Raw genomic sequence first — 20,065 nt, forward strand, 5'->3', positions numbered from 1 at the left:
AGGCCTGTTTCAATTGCCTCCTAGCCTGTGAATCCCTTTCTCGGTCCTTCAAGGCAAAAGGAATTGATTCCCTCACACTTCTCCTTCTACATATGATGCTATTGCATTTTATACAGCTCTATAACCATTTCTTTGTGTATTTTTCTTTCTGAGTATCTTAAGAGTACGGTATAAAAAGAGTGCATGGAGTTTATTTAAACACACCAGGGACTAACATGGAGACTAGTTCCAAAATTTTTCTCAATTAATGTATGTTGAATTAAATATATTTGTTAAATATATTTATGTACATTTCCTGCATAAAAGTACAAATACGTAGGCAAATTATACTTGATAGATGCTAAACATACATGCAAACAAACACACATCCTATATATATATATTTCATCTATGTATAGTAAGATAAAATAAGATACAAGTTTGGTAACTAGATGCTGGATTGAACCTATGAGAATGTCCTTTCTTTTCATCTTAATTATCACCATTGTCACAGTCAGTATATGTTGATCATTTACTATGTGCCAAACTCTTGGCTTTGTGTTTCACAGGAATGCTCATTTCTTTATCACAACAGTGATCCCAAGGTAGATACTGTCGTTATTTCATGTTTGCAAAATCGTTTTATGGTTATTAAATGGGGGTGTTGAATTTCATGTCTAGACCTATCTGAGGCTAAGGCCTGAAGGAACAGTCTGATTCAGTAACAGATTCATAGGTAGATCCATACAAACACAATTGAGCTTCCCAGGGGGCACAGTGGTAAAAGAATCTATCTGCCAATGCAGGAGATGCAAGAGATGCAGGTTCAATCCCTGGGTTGGGAAGGTGCCCTGGAGAAGGACATGGCAACCCACTCCAGTATTCTTGCCTGGAAAATCCCATGGACAGAGGAGCCTGGCGGGCTACAGTCCATGGGGTCCCAAAGAGTCAGACACGACTGAGCAGGCACACAAACAACAACAAACACAGTTACCGATAGATGGATAGATAGAGCAAGTTATAGAGAGACAAATGCACATACACTATATATAAAATGTGTAGGCACGTATATCCATATATCACAAATTCTTACCTATTGAATAGTAATATATTGTGAGTAAATATAATTATATGAATGTATATCTATAACTGTATATAGAAAAATAAATGTCTCTTTCTACTTTCAAAGCACATCCTTTATTCACACACCTAGCATTTTATTAAGAAAAACTTTGGGTGAATCAATAAGCAGATCTGTAACTGCATTGAACAATGTATTTTTATATTACTGTATACAAACATTGATTTGTCTTTTTAATGATGACACATAGAGGATGTATGAGAGAGTCTTCTGGTTAAGAAATCTATAGCAATTCTCCCTCAGTACGCTTGTTAGCAATAGCTGCCAGTCCCCAAGTGGGAGAGAGGTGTGGACCACCATCAGTAAGTGTTAATTTGTCAGTCTAGTTGGGACAAGGAAACTATTATAAAGCTTTGTTCCCTGAAAAAATGTGTACAATCACAGCTGGAATCCAGGCACTTGCTTTCATCACAAAGGCAAGGATTTGCAACAAAAATGTCTCTTTGTTTTTGGTTCTCTTTTTGCTGCTCCTTCCTTTATTGCCTAGCCTTCGGGGCAGTTGCATCTGTATCTATTCTTTCACATATGCTAACCTAGCAAGGTACACGTCTGAACCTTGCCCTGTCTTCCCTGCAATCCCTCCTGCTCTCTTTGCACCCAAGGAAGGCTTTGACAGTTCCCAGACCCCTCTGAAGCAAGCAAAAAGCACTGCTGTCCTTTCAAGACGGGTTTTGATGTCTGAAGGGCATGAAACATAATCAGGATTCTGCTACTTGCTTTTGGGAGACCTGGGCAAATTTCTTAGTCTCTGTGTACCTCAATTTTCCTTTCTCTAAGATGTAACTCATAGCACTTGCATGATGGATTTTTTTTTTTTAATAAAGATTCAATGAAAGTGTCCATATGGGAATAATGCAATGGGTACACGTGGTCCAGAAGACCCAGTTAAATGAAAGGAAAGAATTAAACCAGCAACAGTGTTGGTACTGGAGGAGACTCTCAACAGTTAGGAGATGCTAACAAATTGCAGGATGTTGGAGCATAGGTGAAAATCTGTTGGTGAAGGAAACAGATCAGGGAAGAGACTAAAATATGAGGACTGGGCGTCTGTGGAGGAGAGAGTAGTTTCCCTGGATGAGCTCAGAAAAACAGCTGTAAACTACACCTGAACAACAGGAGTCCAAATCAGACTTAGAAATCCAAAAAGATGTTTCAAGAAGAAAGAAAGGAATTAAAGCAACAGACAATAAGACTACAAAGTTAGATACCATTAGTGATGTGGGACATTTGGCCTATGTTCCTTCTCTCAATAAAAATAATGTCAATTAGCAACTCCTATAAAATTTTATAATAAAAACCCCACACGTTTATGCAATGGTTCCCGTGTGTCGGACACTGGTTAAGTCCTGGGCATGTATTTCACTGAAATCTCACATACTACATTCTTGGTGCTGCCCTCATGCATATTTACCAGGTGAAGAGGCTTAAGCTTAGATAGCCAAGCTGCCCAGGACCCAGAGTCAGCACCAGACTCAGAACAAGAACCTGTGTAATCTGTCCCAGAAACCCTGCTCTTATTCCAGGAGTGAATTTGGCCCACAGAGGACACGACTCTCTTCCATAGATGGAGATTATGAGGCATGCCATGATTTTTAGCTGTTGGTGGAGGATAGTAAGACATAGATCTTTGACCTGCATGGAAGGAACTTTTTCAAGTGGCACAGGTGGAGTGATAATTGACCCCAAAGGAAGAAAATAATATCAAAACACCAATATTTCGCTGGCTTGTGTGTGTGTGTGTGTGTACATGCTAAGTCAGTTCAGTTGTGTCTAACTCTTTGCAACCCAATGGACTGTGGAGCCCACCAGGCTCCTGTGTCCATGGGATTCTGCAGGCAAGAATATTGGAGTGAGTTGCCATGCCCTCCTCCGGGGGATCTTCCCGACCGAAGGATTGAACCTGTATCTCTTGCATCTCCTGCATTGGCAGGCGGGTTCTTTACCACTAGCGTCACCTGGGAACCCCATCTAAAGATACAACATAGAAAATACAGATGTCATCAACCTTGATGGGATGAAAGAAAAGAAGTTACCCCAGAAGATGGGAATAAGAGTGTGAGAAGGAGGCAGAAGAACACGTAACAGAGGGTGAGGGGTGGAGGTTCTTGAGATGTTAATGAAACAAGAAAGGTCAAATTATTTGACTTAATGAACATAACTGAGACATTAAAAAAAAAAAACTGCAAATGTTAAGTTATGGTGATAGAGTTTTGGGAAATTAGATAATCTTTCCACATAAAAAATCAATAGATGTATGAAATCTATTAAATCAAAAAAATTGTCTCATTGTATTATTTAGACTTCAGAATAATAATTACCTGAAGTATTGCTTAAATGGTTAAAAATAAGGGAAATAAAAGAGAGCTCGGGAGAGTATGAGTAGTGGGACCAGAGAATTCTTACTTTATTGTCTAAGTTTCACACAATGTGTGTGTGTTTGCATGTGTGTGCATATATGCATATATGGATATACACACTCATACACTTTTACATATAAAATCATTATATATATATATATATATATATATATATATCATCCATTAGTTATTGAATTAAAATTAAGGGGGTGGAATTAACAAAAGAGAGAGATAACATATGAAAGCTTCGGCCCAGGATTCAAATATCCTGACATCACGATGAGAAAAGGTGTAATTTTCTTCTCATGTTGGAAATAACACAGAGCTCGGATTTGAACCCAAGAGCGTGTGACTCTATTGTTCTTGCTGTTGCTTAGCTGCTAAATTGTATCTGACTCTTTGAGACCTCGGGGAGTGTATCCCGCCAGGCTCCTCTGTCCATGGGATTTCCCAGGCAAAAATACTGGAGTGGGTTGCATTTCCTCCTTCAAGGGATCTTCCTGACCCAGGGATTGAACCCACATCTCCTGCTCAGAAGGCAGATTCTTTACCACTGTGCCAGCAGGGAAGGCTTTTTGACTCTATCCCTGTGCTATCAACTATGACACTAGCTATTATAAACTCTTGATTTCCTCTGAATCCCTTCCCACAATCTGTCCTCTTGGTATTTTCCACTTCTGTCTATGACACCACTACCCATTCACTTACTCAGGTTTAAAAAAAAAAAAAAATCAGTACACTTTAATCCTTCAGTTGACCCTGGCTATTGCCAGAATAAATCACAAACTGATCCACTTCCCCCCATTTTCAGTATTATTCTAGTTCAAGCCACCTGCCATCTTTGATTATCACATTTCCTAGGGTCTATTCTACCGCATAGTAAAGCGTATTGAGCATAAAAAGCAGAGCCTTTATCTTGCCAACAAAGGTCCTTATAGTCAAAACTATAGCTTTTCCAGTGGTCAAGTATGGATGTGAGAGTTGGACCATAAAGAAGGCTGAGCACTGAAGAACTGATGCTTTCCTTTTTTTTTTTTTAATTTTAATTGGAGGCTGATTACTTTACAGTATTGTAGTGGTTTTCCCATACATAGACATGAATCAGCCATGGGTGTACATGTGTCCCCATCCTGAACCCCCCCTCCCACCTCCATCCCCATCCCATCCCTCAGGGTCCTCCCAGTGCACCAGCCCTGAGCACCCTCTCTCATGCATCAATCCTGGACTGGCGATCTGTTTTCACATATGATAATATACACATTTCAGTGCTACCCTCTCAAACCATCCCACCCTCGCCTTCTCCCACAGAGTCCAAAAGTCTGTCCTTTATATCTGTGTCTCTTTTGCTGTCTCACATATAGGGTTATCATTACCATCTTTCTAAATTCCATATATATGAGTTAATATATTGTATTGGTGTTTTTCCTTCTGACTTACTTCACTCTGTATAATAGGCTCCAGTTTCATCCACCTCATTAGAACTGATTCAAATGCATTCTTTTTAATGGCTGAGTAATATTCCCTTACATAATGAAATGTGTGCCACAGCTTTCTTATCCATTCGTCTGCTGATGGACATCTAGGTTGCTTCCATGTCCTGGCTATTGTAAACAGTGCTGTGATGAACATTGGGGTACATGTGTTTTAAACCATGGTGTTGGAGAAGACTCTGGAGAGTCCCTTGGACTGCAAAAAGATCAAACAAGTCAATCCTAAAGGAAATCAATACCAAATATTCATTGGAAGGACTGACGCTGAAGCTGAAGCTCCAATACTTTGGCCACCTAATGCAAAGAGCCAACTTATTGGAAAAGACCTTGATGCTGGGAAAGATTGAAGGCAGGAGGAGAAGGGGGCAACAGAGGATAAGATGGTTGGATGACATCACCAACTCACTGGACATGAGTTTGAGCAAGTTCCAGGAGTTGGTGAAGGACAGGGAAGCTTGGGCTGCTACAGTCCATGGGGTCACAAAGAGTCAGACATGACTGAGCAACTGGGCAACAACATTCTAATGAGTCCAGATGCTTCCAGTCTCCCCAGATCCATTCCTCAAACAACACACAATCTTTCAAGTCTTATACCATGTTCCTTTTCTGCTTAAAATGTTTCCCTTATGCTTAAAAGTAAATCGAATTTAAATAAAGTCCCTACATATGCCTTTATGAATAAGATTTCTATCTCTTTAACTGTTTCTCACTTCACTCTTCCACTCTCTGTATTTCAGCAGCATTGGGCTGATATTTCTCAAACACTCCAATTTACTCTGATCTCATTGGCCAGTTGAATTCACCTCCCACAGAACATTATGTGGTTGGCTCTTTCTTTAATCCAAATGTTGTTTAACATGTACCTTCTCTGAAAGGCTTCCTTTGATCACTCCATCTCAAGTAGGCATTCTCAAACACTATCATCTTTTTTTTTTTATTCCATCATGGTTTTCTCTGTAAATAATATGTTTATTATTTAAATGCTATCATCCTCTTGTACTCTTGATTGTAATATCAAGAATACATTCTTGTCTTATTGAACAAGAATTTAGAACAGTTAATCTGTAATCTCCAGAAGCTAGACCAATGCGTCTCTAAATATTTGTCACTTGAAGACCTCTGAATATGTGTTGAACAAATTAATAAACAAACTGCTCACATCCAGTGGAATGCTGGGTGTGAGTTAAAAAAAAAAAGTAGATCAACATCACTAAGAAAAATCAACATCATCATTAATACCATCACCTTTCTTGGTTTGTTCTAAAGAGTATCTCTGGCAACTGACCCACACAATATCCAACTCCCTGTTACAACAGCCATGGGTGATAGTCCCTCAAGAAACTGGACATTCTCTATAGGGTAATAACCATTTCTGGATGAGAACCATTATCATCAAAGACTACAAACTCTGCCTCCAGCAAATCCTGAAGCAGACATTGATCTACGAATGAATTAAAGAAATTCAGAAGTGCAACAGCAGTTCAACTGCATCTTGTTTCTATGTAAAGCTTTCTTTCTTTCTTCTTTTTTGCTCTTTTCTCTTCCTCTATCCCTCTCTCTACACTTTCTTCTTTCTTTTTCTCTTCCCTGTCTTCCTTTCCTTCCCTCCTTTCAATTCTGTTTCTTTTTTTTTTGTAATGTAATCACATTACATAGATTATGACCATGATTCCATTTAGCAGTAGGCATATTTATTTCTCAAATGAGAACAGCATCATCATATTCACATTGTCAAGAGAAAGATTCAAGTCAGAAGATGCTGGGACCTACTCTCTTTTCAAAGTGAGGCTTGCCAGCCATCTTTTATAGTTTGGTTCAAATCCTTGCCCCTCTGTTTCCTCCTTGTGTAATCTTAAGTAAACAATATACTTTGGATTCTCAGTTTCCACATCTGTAAAATGGGAATATTAATGCGCCAAACTATTCTTAGGAGAGTTAGATGTGAAAGTATTATCCACCATAGTACTAGGCACGGCACCTGATGTACATTTCACACAACCCTCAGAACAGCGCTGCAGACAGTGGCGTGATAGATATTACCAGCCATTCATAAAATGAGGCAGTGGAGGCTCAGAGTAGTTAAGGGACAGTTCTAAGCGGTACAATCAGAATTTGAATCTAAGCCTTCTTGGGTGATTCTTCAGTCTAGGCTCTTTGTGCTATTTTACTTTGCAAAGGGGGTATCTGGGTGGAAGCCAAAGTGCCCCCCCCAACTGGTGCCTATGGTAAGCTGTGCCCCCAGTAAGTGATGGAGTGACCATTTAGGATCCCCAAGTTATGGCCTATAGGTAGTAAAGTTAATTCAGAAAACACACACTTAAAAACACTGCTGATACTGCTCTCATAATTGAGGACAAGAAGTTAATTGGAAAGTAGAAGCTTTGATATAGATCATCTCAGTTATGGCAACTTATGTCCTCGAATATATTTTATTTACTTTATGTGAATTGCTCATTTTCAGTGGAAAAGATTTCCCTATGGGCATGTTGTTATTATTATTTTTTAAAATCTGTAACAGAAAAACACAGAAGAAAGTAAAGATATCATATTAGGAGATTACAATGCCATCCCCAAACCCTCCCCCTTTTTCTACCTATCTAATCCATTTCAAAAGTTGCTGCTTCTCTTTTCTCAGCCTCTTCAGAATCCAAATCACTTTTTTTCACACTCACAGTAATTCCTTAACCTTCTAAATAAATTTTAACTACTGCCTAACTCCTCTGCTTGCCTCTCACCTGAACCTCATTAGTAATTTTGCCACTGAAACACAAGTGATTTTTCTCAAAGACAGAACGTTCCGTGCCAGTTCTCTACTCACAAGCTTTCAGGAAGTCCAGTTGCAGAAATGATGCGAAGTAAATCCCTTAGGAAGGCAAAAGACCCTAGGTTTTAAACCCAAAAACCTTTTCCCTGCCTACCTCACACCTCTGCCTTTAATATTCAACACTCTAGCAGCATCCAACTCTGTGTAGCTCCCAGGACAGGTGAGGTGGCCATACTCCAATTGGCTTGGAATATATAGGCAACTTAGTTCAGCTTTGTATGCTATTATTTATCTTCCAGGACATATCTTGAATGTCACTCACTTAACTTTCCCAGAAGAATCCATTTGTTCTTTCTTTATGTGACTATGTCACTTTTTATAGATTATATATACAGGACTCCATTGTGATAGTCTGTTTACATATTTCTCATGCCAAGAGAGTAGACTCCATGGGGCAGAGATAATGTCTTAGGTATGTTTACATCCCTGATACACAGAATAGGGTCAGGCATAGAATAGCCCTCACCAGCCAATACCTCGGGCATGAATAAATACTAAGGATGGAAGATCACTCCTGGCATACGACCAGACCATCTAATGGCTGTGTATAATATATGAGACGCTGTGCTAAACTTTGGGGATACAACTGGGAACCAGCCAAACATAATGTCAAATTTCACTGGGCTTAAATGTTAAAATTCTCACAAAAATGCATGCTTTCAGAGTAACTCATTAGATGATAGTTTAGATGAATTTATAGAAGTAAACGATCAGAAACAGATGTATAATGGAATATATCAATCCAGGGTTACCATGTCCTCTCCACCCACAAAGCAGTACCAAAACCACATAGACAACCTACCTATCTGCTGCCCTTTGTGAGGTGAGTGGCTAGAAAAGTTCTGTTTCTTAATCAGTCATGGTTGTAGGGAAGCTCACTTTGTAATAATTCATTAAACTGTATATTGGATTAATTGTGTTCTACGTCTGTGGTATATTTTACTAAACATGTTAAAAAGTTAAGAAAAGCAAATAAAAATAAAAATTTCCAAATACTGAGTGGATAATCACTTTAAAAAATCTCAGAGAGGACAGATGGTATAAGAAAGAAAACAAAAACCAAAGCATAAAAGCAAACAAGCTTTGGAAGATGCTTTTAACCATGTTTACACCTTGGAGCACACAATATCAGTTATGAGGTATGCCAGGGTAAAGAGAAAAAACTGTGGCCTGCAGTCCCACTTACTCCAGGCTTTTCAACTGCTCAGAAGGCCAGTGTCTTAGACCACTTGGGAGTTATTTATAGCATAGCAGTTGAACGGTGTTTCCTCACAGGGCCAAGGGCCATGCAAGAAATGAAGCCTAAGCCTGCAGGCTGGGGGTGAATTTCACTACTAACTGAATGACTTTTCTAATGCTGCTTTGTAGGGGCAAAGAAAGAAGTCTGTCTTTCATCCAGAAGTGCAGGACTCATCTGTCTACAGAGCACAAAACTCAGGTTCACTCCCATTTCACACTGCCTCTTTCTCCCTTGGAATTGCCCAATCTGATCTTCTAATACCTTTGCATTTCTTATCATTGAGACAACCTGGCAGCAGAAACAGGTAGGATTCTGGGATGGTAGCTGGTAAGGGACTAACATCAAAAAGAGGGCCTGTGGAGAGATAAGAGTTTAAAGAAACATCAACAGATAGGTTTTACAAGTGAAAAATTTCAGAGTAAATAGGGCTTAGAGAATGGATGGAGGCTTTAGAGAATAAGAAACAGGGAGAGAGGCAGGGAGGGCTCAAGGGAAGAAGAAAGGATGGAAGGATGGAGGGAGGGACAAAGGAAGAGTGTGAAGACTTTCTCTGTGACTGCAGAGATGTTGATATATCAGTTCTTTATACTCTTCCTTTTTCCCTTCCTCATCCTTTCTTCCTTTCTTCTTCCCTTGAGCCCTCCCCCGTCTCACCCTCCAGGAAATCTTCCCAACCCAGAGACTGAACTCACGTCTCTTACATCTCATGCACCGGCAGGCAGATTCTTTACCTCTAGCACCATCTGGGAAGTCCAACATGGAACTGAAGTCTAAGTTCACGTGAGAGATGCAAGTTCAATCCCTGGGTTGGGAAGATTCCCTGGAGGAGGGTATGGCAACCCACTCCAGTATTCTTGCCTGGAGAATCCCCTGGACAGAAGAGCCTGATGGGCCACGATCCACAGGGTCACAAAGAGTCAGACAGGACTGAAGCAACTTAGCTCACATGATTGGTTCATTTGTCATTCTTGGCTTTCCCCTTAGCTGCTCTTGTTACTTTGGAAAAATCATCCAAGCTCTCTGATCTTTGGTTTCCATTTGAATACTAGATATAGCTACAGTATTTTATTATATTTTTGTTGATTTTAAAAATTATGGTATATGTATAGTGCTTAATCCCGTGTACTTAATATGTTGCTGTTACTGTTGTTTGGTTGCTAAGTCATATCTGATTTTTTTGCGACCCTCATGGATTGTAGTCTGCCATTTTCCTCTATCCCGGGCAAGAATACAGGAGTGGGTTGCCATTTCCTTCTCCAGGGGATCTTCCCTAAAGGATTGAACCCATGTCCCCTGCATTGCAGGCAGATTCTTTACCACTGAACCACCAGGGATCTTTTAGTATTTTTTTTCCTTTCTACACAAATTGACAAAAACCTAACTTATAGTAATTGCTCAAAGGAAGTTGTATAAATATGAGATGAGTGAGTGGGTGAAAAGTTGTGTTTACATACAAGGTCATCCAAGAGTATCATCCTAGTAAGACTATGAAAGTCATTTCATGGAGTGAGAGGGGAGATGGAAAGCCTAATGCCTAGATGTCTTTCTTTATCAAGCCTGAACCAAGGACAGAGAGAGCAAGGGCGGGTACATCTCACCTATAACTGAGTTTGGTCAGAGGTACTAGCTACCTTCTCGGATCTTCCCCTGGGGCTAGAGCTCTATTATGTGATTGTAGTTTGATTGAGTCTATCTTTTTTTTTTTTTTTTTTATTTCATGGATAAGGAATCTGGAGGTTAAGAAGGTGCTGTGTGTCCTTCATGATAATTTTGGCAGAGACAGTGCTGGATTCAAAGTCTGCTCTTTCAAGGGTGCAACGTTTACCATGCCAAAGAACAAAGCCAAACTAGGATAGAATATCTCTTTCTGAAGATACTGGAATAAATGTAATCAGATGATGTTAGACATAGAAGGAACTTTAGAAATTTATCTAGAGTTCTAGGCACATTTTCAAACTTGAGTACCTACTAGAAACACCTGGGTAACTTTTGAAAAGTCATAAACCCCACCCTACAAGAAATGAATTAGAATCTCTTGAGGGTAAGGCTAAGGTGTAATCCAATAGATGCTTCAGTAAGTTTTTTTAACTTTGTGCATGAACTTTTCAGCTATACAACAAAAATTGAGATAATCATATGATGTATCACTTCATTCCCTGGTAGCTCAGTCAGTAAAGAATCTTCCTACAGTGCAAGAGACCTGGGTTCCATATCTATGGCAGGAAGATCCCCTGGAGAAGGAAATGGCAAACCACTCCAGTATTCCTGTCTGGAAAATCCCATGGACAGAGGAGCCTGGCGGGCTACAGTCCGTGGAATTGCAAGAATTGGATATGACTTAGCAACTAAATCAACCAACCAACAATCACTTCATTTACCAGTTGTTGAAATTTTACAAACATTGTTTAGTCTATCATTACTACACAGCTTTTGTTGCTAGAATATCTTAAAGAAAATTCAAAGGACTCTACAGTGTTATCCACAAATATTTTAATACAAATCTCGAACTGACATGGAACTTCCAAGATGTAATCATTGTGCTATGTACCATCTCATAAAACTAAAAAAACTCAATGTACAGCCAGGTTTGAGATACACAGATGGAGCCTACACCTTCTATTATAGATGAGGGGACTGAGGCTCAGAGGAACCAAGTACTATGATGTAGATAATACATCTAAAATCACAGTAGTATCCAGGTCTTCTGACTGGCCCTTAATTGCTAAAGAAATGATTCCCACAACTTGGCGGGGGTGGGGGGGGGGAGTCCCCATCATTTAAAAAATGTTTTAAAATTAGACAACTAGCTTCTGAGAAAATCAAACTCCAACAATGAAGAGAACAAAGGTATCAAGACTATCCCAATGATGGGGTGGGAAAGAAAATGACAATGATGGGGATGTGATACAGCACATAAGAGAGCTAGTAGTAAGGTGTAAGGACTTCCTTGGTGACTCAGATGGTAAAGGATCGCCTACAATGTGGGAGACCAGGGTTCAATCCCTGGGTTTGGGAAGATCCCCTGGAGAAGGGAATGGCAACCCACAGTAGTATTCTTGCCTGGAGGATTCCATGGACAGAGGAGCCTGAGGCCTGGTGGGCTGCAGTCCATGGGTCTCAAAGAGGCGGACACAACTAAGCAGCTAACACACACAGAATAAGGTGTAAACGAGAAAACTTCTCTTTGAATCCTGCCTCTACCTCAAACCATGCCACAGTAGAATATTCTTTTAGCTGCTCTGAACCTCACTTTCCTCTTCTGTGAAACCGAGATGATAATACTTGGCTTCATCTGGTGTGCTGAAGACAGAATGAATTCATGGAACATGATATGCACTCAGTAAGAGTTAAGTCTTATATTCTGGCTCCAAGAAGGGTAGGTTACTTATACAAAAAGTTTGGTTTTGGTGGAATAACACCCAGTCTCTTTTCTTACTACCACCCAATATGTTGCCCATATATTGCTCCCAGAGTAAAATAGCAATCAGAAAATAGAATACTCGTCAAAAGCATTATCCTATAATGAATCTTTGATCTCAAAGTCAGTTATGAAAATCAGTGATGGTACACTGGAGAAGATGTAATATTGACGGTTTCTTTGTGATGGAGCCAGGAACTGAGGCAAAATGCAGATTTCTAAAATAGGAAAAATATTACAGAACTGCCAAGTGGGATAGTCAAGGCCAAATATTACTAATGACTATGTATTAGCACAAACATCTTAATGTTGATTTGGATTTGGCCACTAAATGCAACTGTTTGCTAATTGAAGATTTGACTTTGTTCATTACCAGCCCTATAAAACAATGTTTTTAGGAAAATTATATAACCTCCCCAAGCTTCAGTTTTCTTCCATATAAAGTTGGACTTTACAAATCTTTATAAACACAGAGATTTCTATTTTTTTTAACCATGCATATTAAGGGCTTAACACCATCTCTTCTCTTTTATAAGCATTCAGAAATTAGTAATCATCACTGTAATTTATATACAAAAACTTAAGGACTTGGTAACTTAGAATTTGACTTCTTGGCAGAAGACAAATTCTAATGGAATGATCATAGAACTGGGATCTCAGCATCTTGGCTCTGCCACTATACCTATGAGAGCAATAGCAGGACCACTTCTAACACAATTTCATCATCTTGTTTGTTTACAAAAAGGTAAAATCTTTGTTTTCTGCCTTGCTACCTGAACAAGAGAGAGGGCAGGTGTGAAACACAACTCAAATATATGGTATGGTCAACAACAGAACAAATGAATATTAGATAATTTTAACCTCTAAAGTTAAAAGCAAAAGTTTTTCATACCACGGATCCCTTGGCCTAGAGAGCTTGTCCCTCTTTTTTTTCCCCCTTCTATTTTAAGGTCTTCTCTTAGAAACCTGCTTTGGCTGGCTCCTCTTTCTTGTTCACCACACCAAATATCTGCCAGGTTCTATTAGGAGCTTCTCCTTTCTTATTCCTTAGTGCTCTGTGTAAATCAATATTAATATACTTGTGGCAGGACATGGGTAGAAACCATAATATTCAGGAGATTATGATATAGTGTTTAACAACCCAGGCTATGTGGTCAGAGGCTCCAGGTTCAATTCCCAGCTGTACCGCCTTCAGCAAGATACTATTTAAGTTCTCTATGCCTCAGTTTCCCCATCTGAAAAGGAGGGTAATTAGAGTAACTACTTTGTAGGGTTGCTGTGAGGATTTGATGGCTTGTGAATGAATATAAAGCATTTGAAACAGTGGCTGACAGGTTGCTGATTGCTCCGTGAATGTTAACTGTTAGTTTACTTTTACATACTGAATGTCCAGGTACCTCCAGAGCACATCAAAGGACCAGGTACATTAAAAAAAAAAATTCAAATAGTGCCTTTTTCCATCTAAAAAGTAAAATTTCTTCAGGATAAGTGCAAAAATAAATCTGTATCTATATCTATTAGTACCTATCTATCTATCTTTCTATCTATCTCCAAAATCACTACAGACGGTGACTGCCACCATGAAATCAGAAGATGATTGCTTCTTGGCAGGAAAGCGATGACAAACCTAGACAGTATGTCGTAAAGCAGAGACATTACTCTGCTGACAAAGGTCCATCCATATAGTAAAGGCTATGGTCTTCCCAGTGGTCATGTGTGGTTGTGAGAGCTGGACCTTAAAGAAGGCAGAACACAAAATAATTGATACCTTCGAACTCTGGTGCTGTAGAGGACTCCTGAAAATCCCTTGGACAGCAAGGAGATCAAACCAGTCAATCTGGTTTGGGAGATCAATCCTGAATATTCACTAGAAGGACTGATGCTGAAGCTGAAGCTCCAGGATTTTGGCCATCTGATGGGAACAGACGACTCATTGGAAAAGTCCCTAACACTGGGAAAGATTGAGGGCAGAAGAAGAGGGCATCAGAGGATGAGATGGGTGGACAGCATCTCTGATGCAATGAACATGAACTTGGGTAAACTTCAGGAGATGGTGAGGGACAGGGAGGCCTGGGATGCTCCAGTCCACGGGATTGCAAAGAGTTGGACATGACTGGATGACTGAACAACACCAAATCTATCTATCTATTTATATTTCTTCAAGCTACACCTAAGCTTAAGATTTGATATCCAAAAACTAAAATGTGAGAAAAGTAGAAAAATCTCCCCTACACCACCTAGAGGAAAATGCATTACCCCAGGATCAAGTAAAAAACAGCTTCATTTATATTCAGAGGTGGTGCTAGGAAAAGAGCAGGGTCATGGGGTTAGAAGACCTTAGGCAAGTACTTAGACTTGGAGATTTTAAGCTGGCACTGTGGAAAAGAAGGGAGATTCTACCCTCCATGCAAAGTAGTTTGTAGGGCCTGAGAAAATATAAATACATTGTTTCCACTTTTCCCAGGATACTAGAGACTCCCTGCGGGAGCTATTATTGGTACTATGATAATGGTGATGATGATGACGGGATGTTCTGGATGGGATGCAGGAGACAACAGTAGATAGCCTCTGCCCCTTAGGCCATTTTTCTATGAAATAAGGGAGACTGGACGTGCTCTTTTGAAGGAACTGACAAACCCTAGCAAAACATCAAACTGAGAGCTGTGAAATAATGTATCAGCCCCATGAAGGCTGGGAGCACAGTACCAGTGTGATTGGAGGGAAAATAAAAGGAGAGCGACCCTGGACACACTCAATTTAAATTGGCTTGATTTTCAGATACAGCATCAAATTTTGTTTTCCCCACAGAACAAGGATGAAACCTGTGGTATTAAATTTTGATTATTTCCCTAGACTGTCATAGGATTCAAACTCTTTTAAAAAGTCCCATTTTCTCTTAAAAAAAATAAGCATTAAATACATTCCAAGAAATAGAACTCTTTCTTTCAGTTAATACAGTCATATATAGATACATAACTTTCTAAAATTAAAAGAAAAAAAGGTTAAACATACAGGCTTAAGAGGACTTGACAGGGAATTAGCGCTAAATCAGCTAAATCTCAGAAAGCTGATATAGTTATTACAGGCAATGTTTCAATAACACTGATGCACAAGATGGACTGGATTTAAAACAAAACACAGCCTAGTTGAAGAAGAGGAAATGGACTATAGGGCAGAGCCAATTACCAATTTCTGGCATATTCCTTGTGAATTTCAGACCCCTTATATTTGTCAGGCTTGTTAAGTGAGCATTATTTTATGATGTGTCTTCATTCAGGAAGTCTTTGGGAACTCACATTTTTATTAAGCTACTCAGGCAGCAGAATGAAACAGAATACATAAGTGTTCAAACTTAGATAAATAAGATTGTTTCCACCAAACCTGACCTCTCCCTCCCCTAATAAATCACACACACACACACACACTTAGTTGGATGTCCAGGATAAAATATGCAAAATTATCAGAAATCCTTTATAAAATTCTTAGAAGATGAAGCAAGTTTGAATTATTCAAGAGGAATTAATCATCAAGTTTTCAGGGGTTTTCTAAGATATAAATACAAATGAATAGACTTAATCAAATAATAAAATAATTAAGAATATTACTAGAATAAAAAATAATTCACATAAAGGGAATCTGGATTTACTTAAAATATACACATAAGCATTAAGCTTATGAGATTTGACCCAGAAGAACTGTATATGGTAGAAATAATGCCCACAGAGAAAACTCACAGTGATGGATGAAAACATCAATAAGATTGGGTAGGAATGAGAAAATAGAAAAAAAGAAAAAAATAATTGATCTCATTGGAAATAGCATGAAGAACACTGGGATATGTCATAAATTAGTTTCTACATTACACTGACTGAATTAATTTCACATAACAGAAGCACAGAAAAATCCCTCCCCAGACGAAAAGAATCACGCCACCCAAGCCCTCCAAAAATTAACTAAATAAAATATCTGGACATGAAGAGGACATTCTAAATTATGTAATATCTGTAGCAGAAGTCTTAAACTGCCAGATTTGTGTCATATCTTGTCTTTAGATGTATCATATGGCTAGCACAGTGTTTAAGAAAAATTGAAACTCCCGAAGTAAGAGTAGTTACTTGAAAATAGGAGTTTTCTTATAAAACACTAGGTCTGAACCTAGTCCCCTCTTGAAATATCTGTTCTAGAGCTTCTGAACTTCTGCTACCACAGGTAACAATAGGCTGTTGTAGAGCATTGTCAGAGCTTTCTGGCAGGCATCGCTCAGTTATGCACCTGGCTCACCTGGCCCCAGCAAGCAGGCAGGTTTGTGGATTCTAATCCAAGTCCTTGAGAGAACGTGATGCCAGGAGATATTCTGACCCAGCACCCAAAGCTTCTTCCTTTTACAGGAGATTAGTTATGTGAACTTGGGGAAGAAATGCACATTTTCAGAAATCCAGTTTCCTGATCTGCAGCCTAACCCATGGCATTGTTAGGAGGGTCAAAAGACATGTATAAAAATATCAGATATTTCCAGGCTCATAATACATGCTTGTGAGACAATAGCCATGATAATGCCAGTTAACTGAGAAACTCTGTCTACTGATAGCTTTGTTGTGTTAAGTGGAGAAACAGAAACAAATATACCTTACGTATGGATAGTTTCACTTATAAGTGGAAACCTCATAACCCAATTTTATTTTGAGAAAGAACCAAAATTATAAAAGATAGATAGAATTTCTAACTAGAGCTGTAAATCAAAGTTAAGGGTTGGGATTTGCAAACTTTATTATGATGGTGGGATGTTAGAGTTCTGATTTATATCATAAATCATTTATATCTCAAGTGCAAAATAAGATTGGCAAAATCAAATCCCTTTATTTTGGTTTTATTACATGATTTGTAAACCCTCTGCTTATATATATATATTTTTTTTTCCCAATGCAATGCACATAAATTTTGGGTGTTTCAGGATTTTCATGTATGTTTCATAATCAATCATGTACTTTCAGAAAGTGTGACTAACTCTGATCCCTATAGAATGCTCATAAATCCTAGTCTTCTTTTTCCCTTTAACAGGGAAAAACTTAAATGTAATAAATATATATTTCCATTCTGGCTAGGCAGAAGTGTGATATTATAAATAAAAAAAGCAAGAATATTTCTTTAATCTCCTTCAGCTTATCGGGCTGAATCCTGCCTGGGAACGTGACCATCCAGAAGGAGCTACGTCTTTAGAAAACCCAAACTTCTTCCCTTCCTTTCAGCTTTCCAGGTGGCACAGTGGTAAAAAGAATCTGCCTACCAATGTAAGAGACATGGGTTCAATCCCTGGGTCATGAAGATCCCTGGAGTAGGAAATAGCAACCCAATTCCATATTCTTGCCTGCAAAATTCCATGGACAAAGGAGCCTGGCAAGCTACAGTCCATAGGGTCACAAAGAGTTGGACTCAACTGAGCACTTCCCTTCCTTAACTAATAATACTTTATTTCTTTAGGAAAGTACAAGAGAAGAAAGACATAGACACACACACACACACACACACACACACACACACATATATAATCATCCTACTGTTTATAATACTTTATAAGATAATTTACTTTTGTTTGTTTAGTAGCTAAGTTTTGTCTGACTCTTTTGTGACCCCATGGGCTGTAGCTCACCAGACTCCTCTGTTCATGGAATTCTCTAGGCAAGAATATTGGAGTGGGTTGCAATTTCCTTCTCCAGGGGATCTTGTCAACCCAAGGACTGACCCTGCTTCTCTGGCATTGCAGGCAGATTCTTTACCACTGAGCTACCTGGGAAGCCCAATTTTCTTTATTCACTGACTTTATAAAAAAGTACAACAGATGGACAATTGTTATGAGAACCAGGTTTATTTATTTATTTATTTATTTTATATATATATATATATATATATATATATATTTTTTTTTTTTTATTAGTTGGAGGCTAATTACTTCACAACATTTCAGTGGGTTTTGTCATACATTGATATGAATCAGCCATAGATTTACACGTATTCCCCATCCCGATCCCCCCTCCCGCCTCCCTCTCCACCCGATTCCTCTGGGTCTTCCCAGTGCACCAGGCCCGAGCACTTGTCTCATGCATCCCACCTGGGCTGGTGATCTGTTTCACCATAGATAATATACATGCAGTTCTTTCAAAACATCCCACCCTCACCTTCTCCCACAGACTTCAAAAGTCTGTTCTGTATTTCTGTGTCTCTTTTTCTGTTTTGCATATAGGGTTATCGTTACCATCTTTCTAAATTCCATATATATGTGTTAGTATGCTGTAATGTTCTTTATCTTTCTGGCTTACTTCACTCTGTATAAGGGGCTCCAGTTTCATCCATCTCATTAGGACTGATTCAAATGAATTCTTTTTAACAGCTGAGTAATATTCCATGGTGTATATGTACCACAGCTTCCTTATCCATGGAAGCAACCTAGATGCCCATCAGCAGATGAATGGATGAGAACCAGGTTTAAAATATAGTTCTGTCACATGTTATCTGGGCAGTTCTTACCAAGGTGCTGTCACTTTCTTACCTTCATCTCTAAGTCAAAAGGGCTGGACCACTGCATTCCCGAGGATCCTTCCAGGATTAACCATGTTCAAATCAACGATTCTACCATCTTGGCCAGATTCTTATCATGATGGGTTCTTTCTCAAGCCATTCTAGTTATCCAAGTTGATATCTATTCCTCAGTAACAAGAACCATGCAATTTATTTTCTTTCAAATAGACTCTGTGCATAACCTCACATATCACATGAAGTGATTAGTCATTTCTTGCCATATATTGAACCAGCCAGCCCCTCAGTCAGTTGTTCATCCATTTTCCCATTGGATGTCAGTAAAGCTTTTGTAGGAGGTATTATGTAAGATTTACACTTACATAAGACATGTTTTTGTTCTTAGAGAACATAAGGGAAGCTCTGTAGTTTTCTGGTAGATATTTGGGGGTCAGATATATCTGGGTTCAAAATCCAGGTCATCCCCAGTCCTGTCAAGGTAAGATGACACTAATAATATCTGCTATTACTTCCATCTAAATCCTTCTTATAAGCGGCCTTTCCTTTCTCTCCAGACATTTACCTATAGGGCGCAAGGTGCCAGCCTCTCCTCTTTCTCATTAGAACCGCAGTTTTCTGGCTGCTATGTGTAACAAGGATCTGTTTTTTTCAGCATAAAGCAACATTTACTTTGGCTATTGTCCTAAGACCTCATATTTTGAAATATTATATCAAATGTGCATTATATCAGTAGATGGAATCATGTTTATCAGTGGAATGATATTTAGAGAGAATCTTTCATGTCAATAATTTTACTAGGGTCCTCCTTTATATTAGAGGCTTCCCAGGTAGCTCAGTGGTAAAGGATTTGCCTGCCAGTGCAGGAGATGTGGGTTTGATCCCTGGGTTAGGAATATCCTCTGGAGGAGGAAATGACAACCCACCCCAGTATTCTTGCCTGGGAAATCCCAGGGACAGAAGAGCCTGGTGGGCTACAGTCCATGGGGCCACAGAGTCAGACACAACTTAGCATGCTTGCCCTCTATATCATCTTGCTATATTCTGACAATAATCTTGCACAGTAGATATCATTAACCTCATTTAAT

Source organism: Cervus elaphus, chromosome 2 (genome assembly GCF_910594005.1).
Source record: "Cervus elaphus chromosome 2, mCerEla1.1, whole genome shotgun sequence".
NCBI lineage: Eukaryota > Metazoa > Chordata > Mammalia > Artiodactyla > Cervidae > Cervus > Cervus elaphus.